The sequence below is a fragment of the Meles meles genome, chromosome 4 (assembly GCF_922984935.1).
Source record: "Meles meles chromosome 4, mMelMel3.1 paternal haplotype, whole genome shotgun sequence".
NCBI lineage: Eukaryota > Metazoa > Chordata > Mammalia > Carnivora > Mustelidae > Meles > Meles meles.
Genome location: NC_060069.1, coordinates 36,801,351 through 36,816,114, shown reverse-complemented (window position 1 = coordinate 36,816,114; position 14,764 = coordinate 36,801,351). Strand labels below are relative to the sequence as shown.

Genomic DNA, 14,764 nt, shown 5'->3' with positions numbered 1-14,764 from the left:
CATGGCAGTCTGCCTGTTGGACCAGGTGGCTTCCCCCTGTTCTGTCTCCTGAGCAAGAGGGCAGAACGGCAGGGGCACCACCACTCTGGAGGACAAACATTCTGAGGCAGTAAGACTCTGCCCAGGACCTGGAATCAGCAGCCCCTTCCCCACACCCACTCTGAGGCTCCCAGTCCCACCCAGAGAAGAGGGCCTGTGACTCCCTTACCCTTCTCCTTTGTTGACAGAGGACCAGTTGGGCTGGGTTTTGGGGGATCCATCCTGTTCCACCCTCTCACCTCATGGCAACTCCTGGGGTCAGGAGCCCTCCCTGCAGGGGCCTCAAGGGGTCACTGACATCCTTCCAGTTTGAGCTTAGCTTGCAAAAAGCAAGGGCTCCCACTGATCCCTATTTCCCTAGGTGAACTTGTGAGAGCTGATCCTAGGCACCAGCCCAGGCAGGGAAACTCCTGTCACTTCTCCTCTCTAACCTACAAAGTCCAAGGGTGGCCCCTAGCAGGCTAAGCTTCTATACCCTGCCAAACTATCTTTCAGAACTGAAGGTGAGCAAAAGTAGTATGGAAAGGAAGAAATAAAACCATCTCTCTCTGGAGATGAAAAATCCCAATTAACCCACAAAGGGGGAAGAAAACTACTAGAGTCAATAAACTAACTGTAAAGCTGTAGGGCAGAATATGGACAAAAATCAGTAGTGTTAATATCCATTAGCAATGAACACTGTGAAAAGGAAATTAAGAAAACAATTCCAGTTACAAGAGCACCCGAAAGAATAAATTATCTAGGAATAAATGTATCCAAGGAGGCAAAAGACTTGTACACTGAAAACGCTACAACATTGCTGTGAGCGGTTAAAGAAGGCCCAAAGAAGTGGTAAGGCACCCTACGTTCTCGGTTTGGAGGGTTTCGAGCCATGAAGGTGACAGTACCACTGAAAGCAGTTTGCTGACTCAACAAGTCCGAGTGAGTGTTTTTCTTCATTTTCTAATTGCTGTGAATCCCTTGCACTACAATTCCTTTCAGCCATGCCAATTTTCATCTCTTAAATGTTAGAGTGGGCTGGGGCACCTGAGCAGCTTGGTCATTAAGTATCTGCCTTTGGCTCAGGTCATGATCCTGGGGTCCTGGGATGGAGCCCTGCATTGGGATCCCTGCTCCACAGGAAGCCTGCTTCTCCCTTTTCCGCTCACCCTGCTTGTGTTACCTCTCTCACTGTGTCTCTCTCTGTCAAATAAATAAGTAAAATCTTAAAAAAAAATTTTTAAACAGTGGACCTTTTTGATATGTTCCATTTACCAACTTAATGTCTTAAATTTATGGACTACAGTTATGCTACGTGTTTGAATGTCTGCTTCTGGTGATGCTAACATCTGTGTCAGCTCTGGGTCATTTTCGAGTGATTGATTGATCTCCTCCCCGAAGAGTCATTTTCCCCCGCTCTTCACATACCTCAAAATCTTTGATGGAAGGCCAGACATTCTGAAGTTTACTGTGCTGGCTGCTGGTTATTTTTATACCAATTTTATTACTTTTATAGAAATCTCCTATGAATTTCAAGCTTCGTTCCAGGATGCCTTTAAGTTATTTGGAAACAGTTTGATCTTTTCTGGTCTTGCTTTTATAATTTAAGTGGTCCAGAGCAGTGCTCAGTGGAGGGCCAATTAGCTCCAACGACTGAGGCAAGACCTTCCTGAGGTCTTCACCCACACCCCATGAATGGTGGTGTCAGGTGTCTTTCCTTCTGTCTCTGTGAGGAACAAGCACCATTCCCAGCGTCGTGTGAGGGCCAGCCATGTGCCCTCTAATCCTTTCAGATGATTACCCACCCCCTGTGCCTGCCCCCACTCCAACCTGTAGAGTTGCCTTACTTAGAGGTGCTGGTCAGAACAGTTCTGCGTGCTGGCTGGACCCCCTAAACAAATCTTTCTGACTGACTTTCCTCAGCTTTCTTCTTCCTGGCACTCTGTCCAGTGGACGCCAGCTACGTTTGCCGCCCGCCACATCCCCCACCCCTGAACTCTCAGCTCAGTGTCCCCAACACCCTGAGGTCCACGGGGAGCCTCTTCAATTTCCCCTCCCCCAGCTTGCTTGGAAACTCACTCAAGGCCATAAATGAGAGCCATCACAGGGCTCCCCTGTTTGTTTTCCATCCCTCAGGAATCACTATCCCCTTTGCCTGATGTCTAATATCTTGAAGGTCTGTGTTTCATGTCTTTCGTCTGCTTGTGTTGTTTTGTTGTTTCAGGCAGGAGGGCAAATCCAGTTCCTCTTACTCTGCGATGGTGTGACAACCCTATGTTAAAATCCAAGTTGGAAAATGTCAATGTAGATTCTGAATAGAGACTTTTACAGAATACAGAAACCAGCCAAAGCCAGGGGGAAAGCGTCACCAGCGAGGCCCCAAGACCTGAACTTTACTGCCCACCTGCTTGTACTCACTGACCTTTGCCCCACGTTTTTCCATAAGCTCTTCTTTCCAGCTTATCTCTTATCTCGGGCAAATGAACGTGAAAGCTCGCTCAAAGGCCAGGGACTTCCCCGACCTGGCCACCCAGCGCAGTTTGAACCTAACCCCTGACTCATGCTTGCACAGATGGACCATGAAGTGACCTGTAGAATGATCAATGACTGCTTGTATCTCATTATAACACTAATATCTCCACCCAAGGAGGAGGCTGAAGCTCGTTTACATAAGATACAATGTACATTTAGGCAGGTCTCCTTAAGGCACGCACACAACCTTATGCCTGCCTCTCCAGATGATGACAAGGCTTCCCTATCTAAATGTTAGAGGATTTCTACTCTGTTGGTGCCCACAGTTCTTGGTCAAGCCACTTGGAAGAATGAAGAGGTAGACCAGACTGGTAGGCAGCAAGGCAGGTTCATTGAGCAATAGTAAAGTGAGAGTAAGAAGCTCCCAAGGAGAGTTGCCCCCAGAGTTTCCAGGGTAGGGGTTTTTATCGGCTGTTGTAATCTGACTAACCCTCCCTTTGCCTGTCATCCAATCAGCTTTTTGTCACCTATAATCTGGGAAAGGGTGGAGGGCGCGTGCCAGGGTGGTATAAAATCCTTTTAAGGGTTGTTTCCAATTAGGGCGGAGCTTCTAGTCCCAGACTGCAGGCCTTCCAACTGTCCTTCATCATAAATATTCATCCTAACCCTAAAGGAAAGGAACCCATCCACCCCTGCTTGGGAGTCACTGCTTTGGAAGCCACTCCCCGTGATATTCTTTTTTTTTTTTTAAAGATTTTATTTATTTGATGACAGAGAGAGAGATCACAAGCAGGCAGAGAGGCAGGCAGAGAGAGAGGAGGAAGCAGGCTCCCCGCTGAGCAGAGAGCCCAATGTGGGGCTCCATCCCAGGACCCTGGGATCATGACCCGAGCCGAAAGCAGAGGCTTTAACCCACTGAGCCACCCAGGTACCCCCCGTGATGTTCTTCTTTGCTGCAGATGAAGTTTTCTTTGTGCAACAACTTAATTGGTGCAGTTTCTGACACCACAGAGCAAACTCGCAGTGGTTTGCTTACAACACTGAAGTAAGAAAAACCTTTAAGCTTGTATTTAAAAAATACAGTGCCAGATCGAGAGACAGTTTTTGCTTGACTCTCTTGGGGAGCTCAGATGCCCCATCTCCATTGTTCAGGAGCTGAGTAGATGGAAGTTTCTGGAAAGTCTGTGGTGTAAGCTGGTCTTGCCAGTGGACAAGCCTCTTGAAAACCATGTCAGCCTTGATCATTTCTCTCAAGGGCCCTGGGAAGGAAGGCTGAACATGACTACAGAGTGGCCCGAGAGGAAGACTCAGCGTTCTCTTGAGTTTTGTGAGGTACCCCTGGCTGACACTGGGCCCAGGCTAACTTCTTCATGGAAATGGAGGGAGAAACAGCAGCTTTGCCCAATCCATGGGCTGTAAAGTGAGCACAGAAAGAGGGCAAAGATGTCCAAACCCTCTCCTAGGCACCTTGCTGTGCTGCCCCAAAACGGACCAAGAAAGGCTTCTACCCACAGGATCATAATAGGTTGTTTGCAGTCAGGAGTGAATAGTCAAGGAAGAACTCTTCAGATCTCTTCAGTGTAATAAAAGGTGGTTTTATTAAAGTACAGGGACAGTACCCTGGAAACAGACCTGCCCTGAGGTTGGGAAGAATGACTAAAGGATTATATGCCTTTCCACTGGTGTGGGTTAGGGATAGCATACATCTCTAAGGAATTTGGAAGCACGGCTTCCAGGCCCTTGAGGGGTTAGCTGTTGTTAAAATAAGGTTACTTATGGGATGTCTGGGTGCTCAGTCAGTTAGGCGTCTGCCCAGGATCCTGCAATCAAGTCCTGCTCAGCAGGGAGCCTGATTCTCACTCTGCCTGCCACTCCTCCTGCTGTTCTCTCGCTCTCTTTCTCTCTCTGACAAATAAATAAATAAAATCTTAAACAAAAAGATAAGGTTATTTACTACTGTCTAGTAAACTATTAGTCATGAGACTCTTGATGTATAACAGTAGGTCGTATGTTTAGAGGATGATTTCTAACATATATCTTCATTGGGTGGTGAGATAAAGGACATTTCTAGAAGGGTTTCCATATGTTTAAAGAAGACTTACAGGATCCTGGAGGTAGGGCTCACATCAGGCTAAGCTTGCTTTTTGCCTCTAGCAAAGTGCCAACATTGGGGCTGTTGAGTTCCTTAAGCAAGGTCCCTCTGCCTACCTCAATTATCTGTCAATGGACTGTGAGCTGTAAGATACCATTTTCTCTACATTTCTTTTCCTTTGTTCCCCACATCAGAGCGGACTAAAAAGTTCATGTACCTCACCTGCTAAGCAGCAGCAATGGGACTGGATACTGTTTAGAGATTTGGGATATTGCTGTCTGCACTCCTCTTACCACAAGACCCAGCACATGTCCCCAGCACGTGTCCTCCTGGGGCTCCCTCTATTCACTGCCTGAGGCCAGTTCTTGCCCAAACCCGCCCAAACTGCAGAAGGGGAGTGGCTGGAAAGTCGGAATCCTGGCACTTAGATTTTATTTTTTTATGAAAAGCTGCTTCCCTTAAGTATTTATTAACACCCCCTCCACGCTAGAGAAAGGACAGTTGGAGCTTTGCGCAGTGGCAGTATCGTAGCCAATGAGGTTTATCCGAGGCGCGATTATTGCTAATTGAGAAAGGACAGTTGGCTTCTTGAACACTCAATGCCAGGGAAGAGGGTGGGGACCGTCCCCGTCCTCCCCGCCACCGCTGCGACTCATGCAGCCACATCCCACTGGTCAGGGGAAGTAGCAAGGACCCATGTATCTCACGTCGAAAGCAGGCTTCTACTACCTCCATTTTGGCCTCATTCTGTACTTTCTAATTGATTAAATTCTTGCCAGCTTATCTCTGTATGTGGGCAAAAGAGTCCACAGGCAAAACATCCTGTGATAGGAATGGAAACTAACCCCTCAAGCAATGAAGACACCCTGAGCCAGCGAGCCACGCCCGGGACGGGGATGAGGCTGACACTGAGTGCCCCCTTGCATGTACCCACCAGCCTTTGTCCCACTTCTGCCTTATATAAACTGCGAAGTACTTTGGAGACAGTCTCTGAGACGCCAGTCCAGAAGTCTTCCTGGAACTGGCCTCACTGAAATCAGTTCTTTTCTTGTTTCAGCACCACTTGTCTCTCTGTCTTTGGATTTTGTCAATGGCATCTGTTGCACCCCTGCGTCCTGGCTAGTGTGCAACGGGTAAGCCCCAGACTAAGACATGTGCCCTAGGGTAAATGTGAGAATTCTTCTGCCCGGATTCATACCCTCCCACTGTCCACATAGAGTCACTCGGCCCCCCACGCCCCTCAGCACCCCCTCCCTTCTCACACAGTCCCACACAACTCTTCCTAATGAAATCCAAGCTACCGCACTGGTACTTCCACAGCCCAGGGGATTCTTTTTTTTTTTTTTTTTTAAGATTTTACCTATTTATTTGACAGAGATCAAGTAAGCAGAGAGGCAGGGAGAGAGAGAGGGAGAAGCAGGCTCCCCTGTGAGCAGGGAGCCCAATGTGGGGCTGGATCCCAGGACCCCAGGATCATGACCTGAGCCAAACGCAGAGGCTTTAACCCACTGAGCCACCCAGGAGCCCTCAGCCCAGGGAATTCTGTGGAGAACTATGCCCTTGTGCAGCCTGATTTACATTGGTGACATCTAGGATCATCCCCTTCCTCCACCCCCCATCAGCCTCCTCATCCTCTCCTCTCCAGCGTGACCGCACCCAGGCCAGCCCCCCAACACACACACACACACACACACACACACACACACACACACACACACCAGGGCGGGCCCGTCCTCCCCCCATCTCCGTAGAAGGATGGGCACATCTCTCTCTGCTCTCTGCCCAGAACCTGCTTTGGAGAGGACAGAGGAGGGTAGCTCCGCCTCAGGAACTCAGCCTCCACAGCCACAAGGCCCGGGCAGCACCCGCCTGAGGCCAACCTGGCGGATGTATGGCCAAAGGTCCGGAACCCCTGGGCACTCAAGGCTGACACCAGCCCCTCAAGATCGCCACACTGAGAATCCAGGTGCCTGGTTCTTTAGAGGGCGCGTTCTGAGGGCAGTACCAGAGCGCCCCACCGTGGCTGCCTGGGGGAGGCACACAAGGATCCCTGAGTTCAGGGAAGGGCAGGTTCAAAGGAAACCATCCTGTCTACTCTATTTAGACCCAGCTGAGATCTCACAGCAGGAGGTTAGTGGGGTCCCAGGTGCCCAGACTCTCTCACTGCCTTCCCTTCCCCCACCACTGCACACTTCCCCCAGGATGAGATTTCTGCAAAGTCGGCCCTTGGAGGAAAAACTACATCTGAAACCAAAGCAAAACAACAAACTCCAAAGGTCCTAGTACTTGGATAATTTTATGGTCACCCATGGAGCACTTCAAGGCCCTGATTTGCCTTTGTTGTTTTTTTTTTCTTTTTTCTTTTAAGATTTTATTTATTTGACAGAGACAGCGAGAGAGAACATAGGCAGGAGGAGTGGGAGAGGGAGAAGCAGGCTTCCCGCTGAGCAGGGAGTCTGATGTGGGGTTTAAACCCAGGACCCTGGGATCATGACCTGAAGGCAGTCGCTTTACGACTGAGCCACCCGGGTGCCCAAGTTTTGTTTTGTTTTTTTTTTAAGATTTTATTTATTTGTCGGACAGAGAGAGAGCATGCGCATATAAAGGGGGAGCACCAGGTTGAAGGAGAAGCAGGCTTCCATTCTTGAGCAAGGAGCCCGATATAGGGACTCAATTCCAGGGCCCCAGGATCATGACCTGAGCCAAAGGCAGACGTTTAACTGACTGAGCCACCCAGGTGTCCTATGATTTGACTTCGTTTTAATTTGCTCTTCTAGATTACACCCTGAGGTAGTATCTTAACTTGACTGTCAAAATTGGAAAAGGTATTTTTTTTAGTTCCAATATTAGTAGTTGGCACCAGAGTTAATAGTGTGGTGGTGGGCAGAACAGCACCCCCCCCCCCCAGCTTCCTAGGAGGTCTCCATTCTAATCCCTGGAACCTGTGTGTCTGTTACATTGCAGAGCAAAAGTGACTTTGCCAGTGTGCTTATGTTAAGGACCCTGAGAAGAAGGGGTGATTCTGTTGGATTGTCCAGGTGACACCATGAGATTCGGGCCCTGTGTGCCTTAAACTTGAATGAGGCAGAAAAGGAGGTCAGAATGATGCTGTGTGAGGATGACTCTACCTGCTGTTGCTAGTGCTGAGGATGGAGGAAGCCACCAGCCACGGATTGTGGGGGACCCCCAAAAGCTGGAAAAGGCAAAGAAACGGTTGGTCTGTTTTAGTCTGCAGAAGGAGGTGGCCTGGTTGACACCTTGATTTTAGTTCAGTGAGATCTTTGTGGGACTTCTAACCTACAGAACTATAAGATAATACATGTGTATTCTTTGAAGGTGGTAAGTTTATAGTAACTCAATATAGAAATTGATACATGTCTAGCTCATTCGCTTGAGCAGATAAGATCTGCGGAATGGGATCAACCCTGTATAAATTCTGCAGGTTGTCCGTCAGAGGCTCATCTCACCTATGGGATGTTACATGAAGCATCTGCTTTTTATTTCCTTTCCACCCTTTTCTGTAGAATTGCACCCTCTTCCCTGCACAGAGCACATGTTTCTTTTTTTTTTAAGATTTTATTTATTTATTTGATGACAGAGAGAGAGATCACAAGTAGGCAGAGAGGCAGGCAGAGAGAGAGGAGGAAGCAGGCTCCCTGCGGAGCAGAGAGCCCAATGCGGGGCTCGATCCCAGGAACCTGAGATCATGACCTGAGCCGAAGGCAGCAGCTTAATCCACTGAGCCACCCAGGCGCCCCAGAGCACATGTTTCTTATGTGAATTATGCAAACTGGAAGTCACAGGCAGATTTTTTTTAAACAATGGGCTCTGTTTCCATCACATAGGGAAAAGGATATAACTTACACAAAGCTAAATATTGGACAATCCTCCTCTCACATCTTTTTTTTTTTTTGCAAGTAGTTTTATTAAGGCATAGAGCTACTTCTTAACATTTCATAAGGGGAATTTGGGACTGGGTCCTGAGCAGATCTGAGGGTTACGTGATACAATGTTGTTGCTTTCATAAATGTTATGTACATGAAATGAATTTCCTACAAGAATATCTGACTTCCGCTTTGGTTACTGATTATATGATCAGCACCACCAACCCTGGCAGCCCGGGGAGGAAGGAAGAATTGCTGGGATTCCATAGGCCTAGAAGGGCCTCAGATTTGGTTCCTTTGTCTTAAGTGTCTTAAGTGACATTTGGTGGTTTTGCTGATTTTTCATCCATTCTGCGGATTCTGCCAGCGAGTTCCTGGGGTTGACATCCAAAGACATTCACGAAAACACTTAACCCAACTTAACTCAACACTTAGCTTAAAGCAGAGGTTGAGGTCCCTGCATCTACGATGAAAGTACAGTGTGTCTCCCCCTCGGATATCGGTTTGGTGGTGGTGGTAGCTTTGGGATAATGATTGCATTTTTTGTTCTTGTTTATTCTAATATTTTTACTTTCTCAGAAACAATTGTGACGTGATAGCTTTATTTTAATTCAGGAAGGCAAAAAAACATGACGAAGGACTTTTCCCAAGGAATATTTTAAGACCCTTATGTCAACATTTAGGCAACGACTTATACACTTTTCAATTAAAGGCCCTTAATTAAGTTTATTTATAGTTTTGATTCAATGTTAAAGAACTACGTTTTTAAAGCAGTGGCCTGCAGCCCACTTGCATCAGGACTTTCTGGGGTGTTTATGTAAAAAATGCAGATTCTGTAAAAAACTAAATTGCTTGGGATTAGAGACGAGGATGTAGCTTCTATCTCCACCACTGCTTCAAAGTCCCTCCAAACCTAAGAACAGCTCTCTTATCTTTTTAGATTGGGGATTTTACAAAATAACAAGGGTAAGCTTATTCGTTTAAGCTTGGATGTCTTCCCTACTCTACCACACTCAGCCTAGAGACTGGCGCAAGAATTGGAAACAAAGCAGGTGAAGAAAGAATGTTTATTTCTCTACTTATTGCTTTAATAGCCATCCAAAGATTGTGTTTCGTTTCCTCTAATAGACCCTGCCCGCTGGTTACTTTGGCCTTCAACATAGTGCTATCGTATACATGTATATAAGCGTTGTGTATTTATACACAGGTGTGCATGTTTCTAAAGCACTGGGAGATGCAGGCTGGGCTTTCTCACAACACATCTTGGGTACTATGTAAAAATCATCCCCAGTTTGCTTGATACAAGACTTTCAATGGGCTGTACTAGCTGTTGGTCCCAGTTCCCCAGAGAGGAGTTAGGACAATCAAATGGGACAGGGTATTAGAGCGAAGTTGCCACAGTCTGGAGATCATGAAGGGACTGAAATAGGAGATGCTGGGCTAAGCAGGAGATGGCATGTGGGGAACCACTCCTTTCACGATGTGGATTCAAAGCACTTGGGTGCTGCAGTGTAGACTGATGTCCCACCTGACAGCGAGCTGACTGAGCTGACCTAGGAGTAGTGGTGGCTGAGCCCCCTGTCTGGCAGGTCACCACTGTCCATCACGTGCGTTAGAACTGCCGAGGGGCTCCCGCCTTGGGATCATGTGCTCCATCCGTCAGGCTGACCACCTGAGGATGGGCGCTGGGCGAGGAAAAACTCTTGCTAGTTCCCAGGCCACTGAGGCATTCAGAAGCAGTGTCATGAAGTCCCCTAAAAACCATACAAGTTTTGCTGAGGGTGGGGCCGGGTGGACCTGGGGTCTGCCTTATCTGCTGGTGTTCCTTATCTGTGGGAAAGGCTCCCTGCCTTTCATCCTGCCCTACCGGGCCATGTCTCTGGCTCCTTCTGGATCCTCTGGCAGGTATGGAGAATGGTACTAGATCACCCCAGCAGAGCGGGAGCTGCAGCAACATGGGGGAGGCCTGTCCTTCCTGCTGTTTGAAGGACCTCAGGTGGCTCTGCCTCTTGAGTGACTCCTAGAAGTCCAGGGTCCCAAGACCAGGGTGCACAGCAAGCCCTAGGAGATTTCGCTTGGTGACCAAAGTTAAGCAAGCTGAGAGTCCGTTATCTGCCCTGCTGGTGGCTCGCTGAGGCTGCGGCGAAAACTGAGTGGCAGCAGATCTGGGGCCGGTGAGAGCCTGTTTGGAGGGTGAACTGAGAGGAGGCACCGCAGTGGGAGGGGAGCCCCTGGTGCCACCAGGTTAGAGGCAAAGCCTCCCCCCACCTCGGGTGATGATGGCCCCCCTTCGAGCTACCATTCCCTCTGCACAGGCCAGTCTACTCTGTAATTCGCTTTGAAGCAAAAAGAGGGCTTTTGTGACCTCCCAGGAAAAGAAGTGCTTACCATGAAACATGGACATGGAGAAACAGCCTGTTGCAGGAAAGAGAAGACATTTTGCAGGACATCCCCCTGTGAAGTTCATGTCTCTCTTTACTAATGAGGAGAGGGAGGGGTCATGTCAGTGAGGAACTCAGAGACGTCTCCCCTAAGTTTAGTGCCACTTCTTAGAAATGGGGGGCCACCCAAAGCCACACAGCCAGTTAGTGACAAGGCTGGGATGAGAATCCAGACCTTGGGGACTTTCCAGTGTCCCTCTTATAAGGGAAACCTCCCAATGGGGTGGGGGGGAGCTCACAGGTAGTGGGGCTGTTGGGTTACCTTTGCTGGGGGAGGGTTCTTCATTACTGGGGAAGCATCCAAACCCTGGTCTGAAAAATAAAACCACAATAACACAAAGTCCACTGTTGTTTGTAATCATACTGTCAGGTCACTTCAAGTCAACAGACACACAGTGAAAGAGGCCAGTCTTAGAAAGTACAGGTGTGATATGAAGTCCATAGATATTCTGGGTTTTATGTTTTTAGAATATTTCTTACATCATTTCATAATGATAAAATTGTCAGGAAACAAATTTTGTCCTTATTGGCCAATGAAATATACAGGACAAATACTATTAATAAAAAAATTAAAATTTCTGGGTAGAGAAGATCCAGAAAAATTGAGCTGGATGCAGAAAGCACTTTCAAGAAGGGGGAGATCACAGTGCAATGAAGCAATAGCAGAGCAAAAAGAAAACCACAGGAGGAAGAATAATGACAAGAAAGACAGCCACAGAAGATATAAGAAGCCGGGCTGACAGCCTCGGATTCCACAGAGAAAAATCTCTACATTCAGATAATGCATTCGTTGGTCACCAAAAGTTACTTATATTAATACTTTTCCATCATCAGTCCCTGAGTCCTTCAGTTGCCATATTTACTACTTGTGCTGTCGATGATGGGGGTCTCTAAGGTGTGAGAAGCGGAAGAAGAGCTGGAGAGCTGCAGAGCTGGAAGGTTCATGCCAACATCCTGAACTGGGGGCGGGGCGGGGGCAGTGGAAAGAACTGAGTCTAGAGAGGAAAGACAAAACAGTTTTCAGGAGCCTGGAACACATGGCTCACCAGGCCCATGCACAGCTTCATCTTCCTGAGCGGAGATCCAAGGCAGCGTGGCTTATCTCCACAATCACAAGTAATAGCAAACAAATCACTTAGGTTGTGTCAGCTTTTAGGCAACCAGCTCGAGCACTGGAAATCTGAGTCAGGTAGAAGGGCTCACCGTGACCCCCATCCCACTGGCTGAATGCAAATAGGCCCATCAGGTAACTCACCTTAAAACAGCCACAAGCCCTAGCTGACCAATGGGCTACTTAGAATAGGACAAAGTTGCCAAAAAAGGAAAATTCCATTCCCATTCTTACCCACAGCCCCCACCACTGTCTCCACAGTCAGTCTCTGCTTTGCTGTTCTGCCCACTGCTCCCTTGCAGTGTATTCAATAAACTTCTCTCTCTTGTGTTCGGCCTTGGGTGAATTCTTTCGCTGTCCACACCACTGGCTTCCACACAACTGGGTTGCCCCACAGTTTGGAGAAAAAGATATTCCTTTAATAGAAGGGTGTTCCATGAGAAAGCAAATTCTAGTTTGAAAAATTACCAGGCACATTTTCTCACCCCTGTTCTGAATATAATCATGTATGCAGTGTCTAATACAGTTGTAATTATGAATGCATGTGTATAATACAAATGTTAAAAATAGTAAGTCAAAGAAGGAATGGGTTTATGGGCAATTAAACTCAGCATTCTAACCACCATGCTGATGAGTTCATGCTGGAAGAAATGTACTAGTATGAAAATAGGAGACGAAAGTCATGGTGGGTTAGAGACGCCTTCCTGGGGATTAGGCAGCAATGCTCTGGTGGAGGAATTAGAAAATGTCACAATGAACACGGAAGTGATCATGCTCAGGCAAACATGACTTAGACCATGTTCTGTTCTCCAGCTCTGGCCTCTGTGGTGTGTGAGGAACAGGAGCAATGGCCAAGCCATTGCTCAGTGGGGCTGAGACCTGTTGGCACTGTGGGGACGCAGTGAGAGTGGAAAGGCTGATAGGAGGGCAGAAGGGGAGGCATACTGAGCACTAAAACCGTCATGGCAACCTGAGTGGAGCCAGGCATCCACCTAACATGGCTGAGCAGTCTCTACAGGCCAAGCCCAATGCTTGGCAGTCCACATATACTTTCCTATTTAGTGGCCACAACACGGTGACCTCAGGAGTAGCACCTTCCCCTGACAGAGGAGGTCATTTTCTGATAAATAAAAATGTAGCAGAACCAGGGAGAAAATGAGGGTTTAACATGCCCCCAGGAAAAGCAGGCATGAAAGTTTGAAAGCTCTTAAAATAACTCTGAGCAGAAGCAGCTCCAGCTTAGGATACAACTGAAGATATGGCGATGGAAATGGTAGGATATGGTGAATTAAATGGTGTGTCACAAGGAAAGAAAGAAGGGGAAATAGAAATCTATGTGTGGAGGGATGGGGCAGTGGGGGGGGTGGTCTAGCATTAACATTCATATTGAAATGGGGACCTGAGGCAGATGAAGGACATTGAGAAGAGAGGGAGAGAACAGGTGAGACATTTCTTTCTTTCTTTCTTTTTCTTTTTCTTTTTATTTATTTATCTGAGAGAGAGAGAGAGAGAGAGAGCATGAGGGAGGGGAGAGGAAGAGGGAGAAGCAGACTCCCCACTGAGCAGGGGGCCTGACATGGGACTCAATCCAAGGACCCCAGGATCATGACCCAAGCTGAAGGCAGACGCTTAACCAACTGAGCCACCCTGGTGCCCCTGGTGAGACATTTCTATGTGGAAAGACAGACACGGGCAGGTAGGAGAGATGGATGATGTTCCTGGAGTAAACAAGGTCACTGTTCCCTGCTTTCCCACAGCCAGGATTCCTCAGGGACAGGAATCTTTTCCACCAGCTAAGCTCCCTAACAATTAGGAAGTGGGAAGCCAGGCTAGGGATATGTGAAGGCCAACAATACCAACACAGAGCGTAGTGAGTTGGAAGGACAAAGACTGGAAATCACACCATCAGATGCAAGGGGCACAGGGCTGGCTCCGTCAGTAGACCACGTGACTCTTGATCTTAGTGTCACTCAAGTTCAGGCCGCACATTGGGTATAGAAAATGATGTGGGAAACAAGGGCAAAAGGAAATGTAGACAAAACTAAATCTCCTTACAACTTGCAGCCCACTGACAAATACTGGAGGCAGGCAGAGTACCACATTTCTCCAGGAACTCCCAACTGTCTTAATGTTAGTGCCTCGCTAGAGGGAAAAATACCTTGACCTGTCAAGAGCCAGAATTCCAGAATCCTGTAAGTCTTCTTTAACATAGAAAATCATTTTTGGAAACTTCCAGTGTTTCTACCCCCCACCCCAACTTAAAAGTATATAACCAATCACTCCTCACAATCTCTGGGCAGCTCTTCCTGCCCATGGGTCCTGTCCCGGTGCTATAATAAACCACTTTTGCACCAAAAACATCTCAAGAATCCTTCTTGACTATTTGCTTCTGGTCCATATCACATAATTTTGGTGCCCAGTGTGGGGCTTACATCTTCTCATCTGGACTCAGAGCCTCAGTGCAAACCTCTTGAGTACTTCCTCTTCTCTTCCTTTGTTTTTCGGGGGATTTTCAAGGAGTACTGTCTCATTGGAACACATTCATGTCAATTGCTCAGGCTGAGATTGTCTAGCCCATGGCTCCTCTATGGGAAGGAATAAAAAGCCTGCTTTTTTGGCGGGAACCAGTGCGCTGGCCTGGATGGTAATAAGACTCAGAAACTTGATGCCCTCTCTTTATTCCTATTCTTATACAAAGTTGTCTTTCTTGGTCATGGGACGGCCACCTGAGTCACTAGGACAGCTG

The 14,764-nt window shown here is 47.6% G+C and overlaps 1 pseudogene; it reads left to right on the top strand.

The window, feature by feature from the left end:
• Positions 1–5,087: 5,087 nt before the first annotated feature.
• On the top strand, positions 5,088–5,187 carry LOC123941028 (annotated as a pseudogene).
• The last annotated feature ends 9,577 nt before the right edge of the window (positions 5,188–14,764 follow it).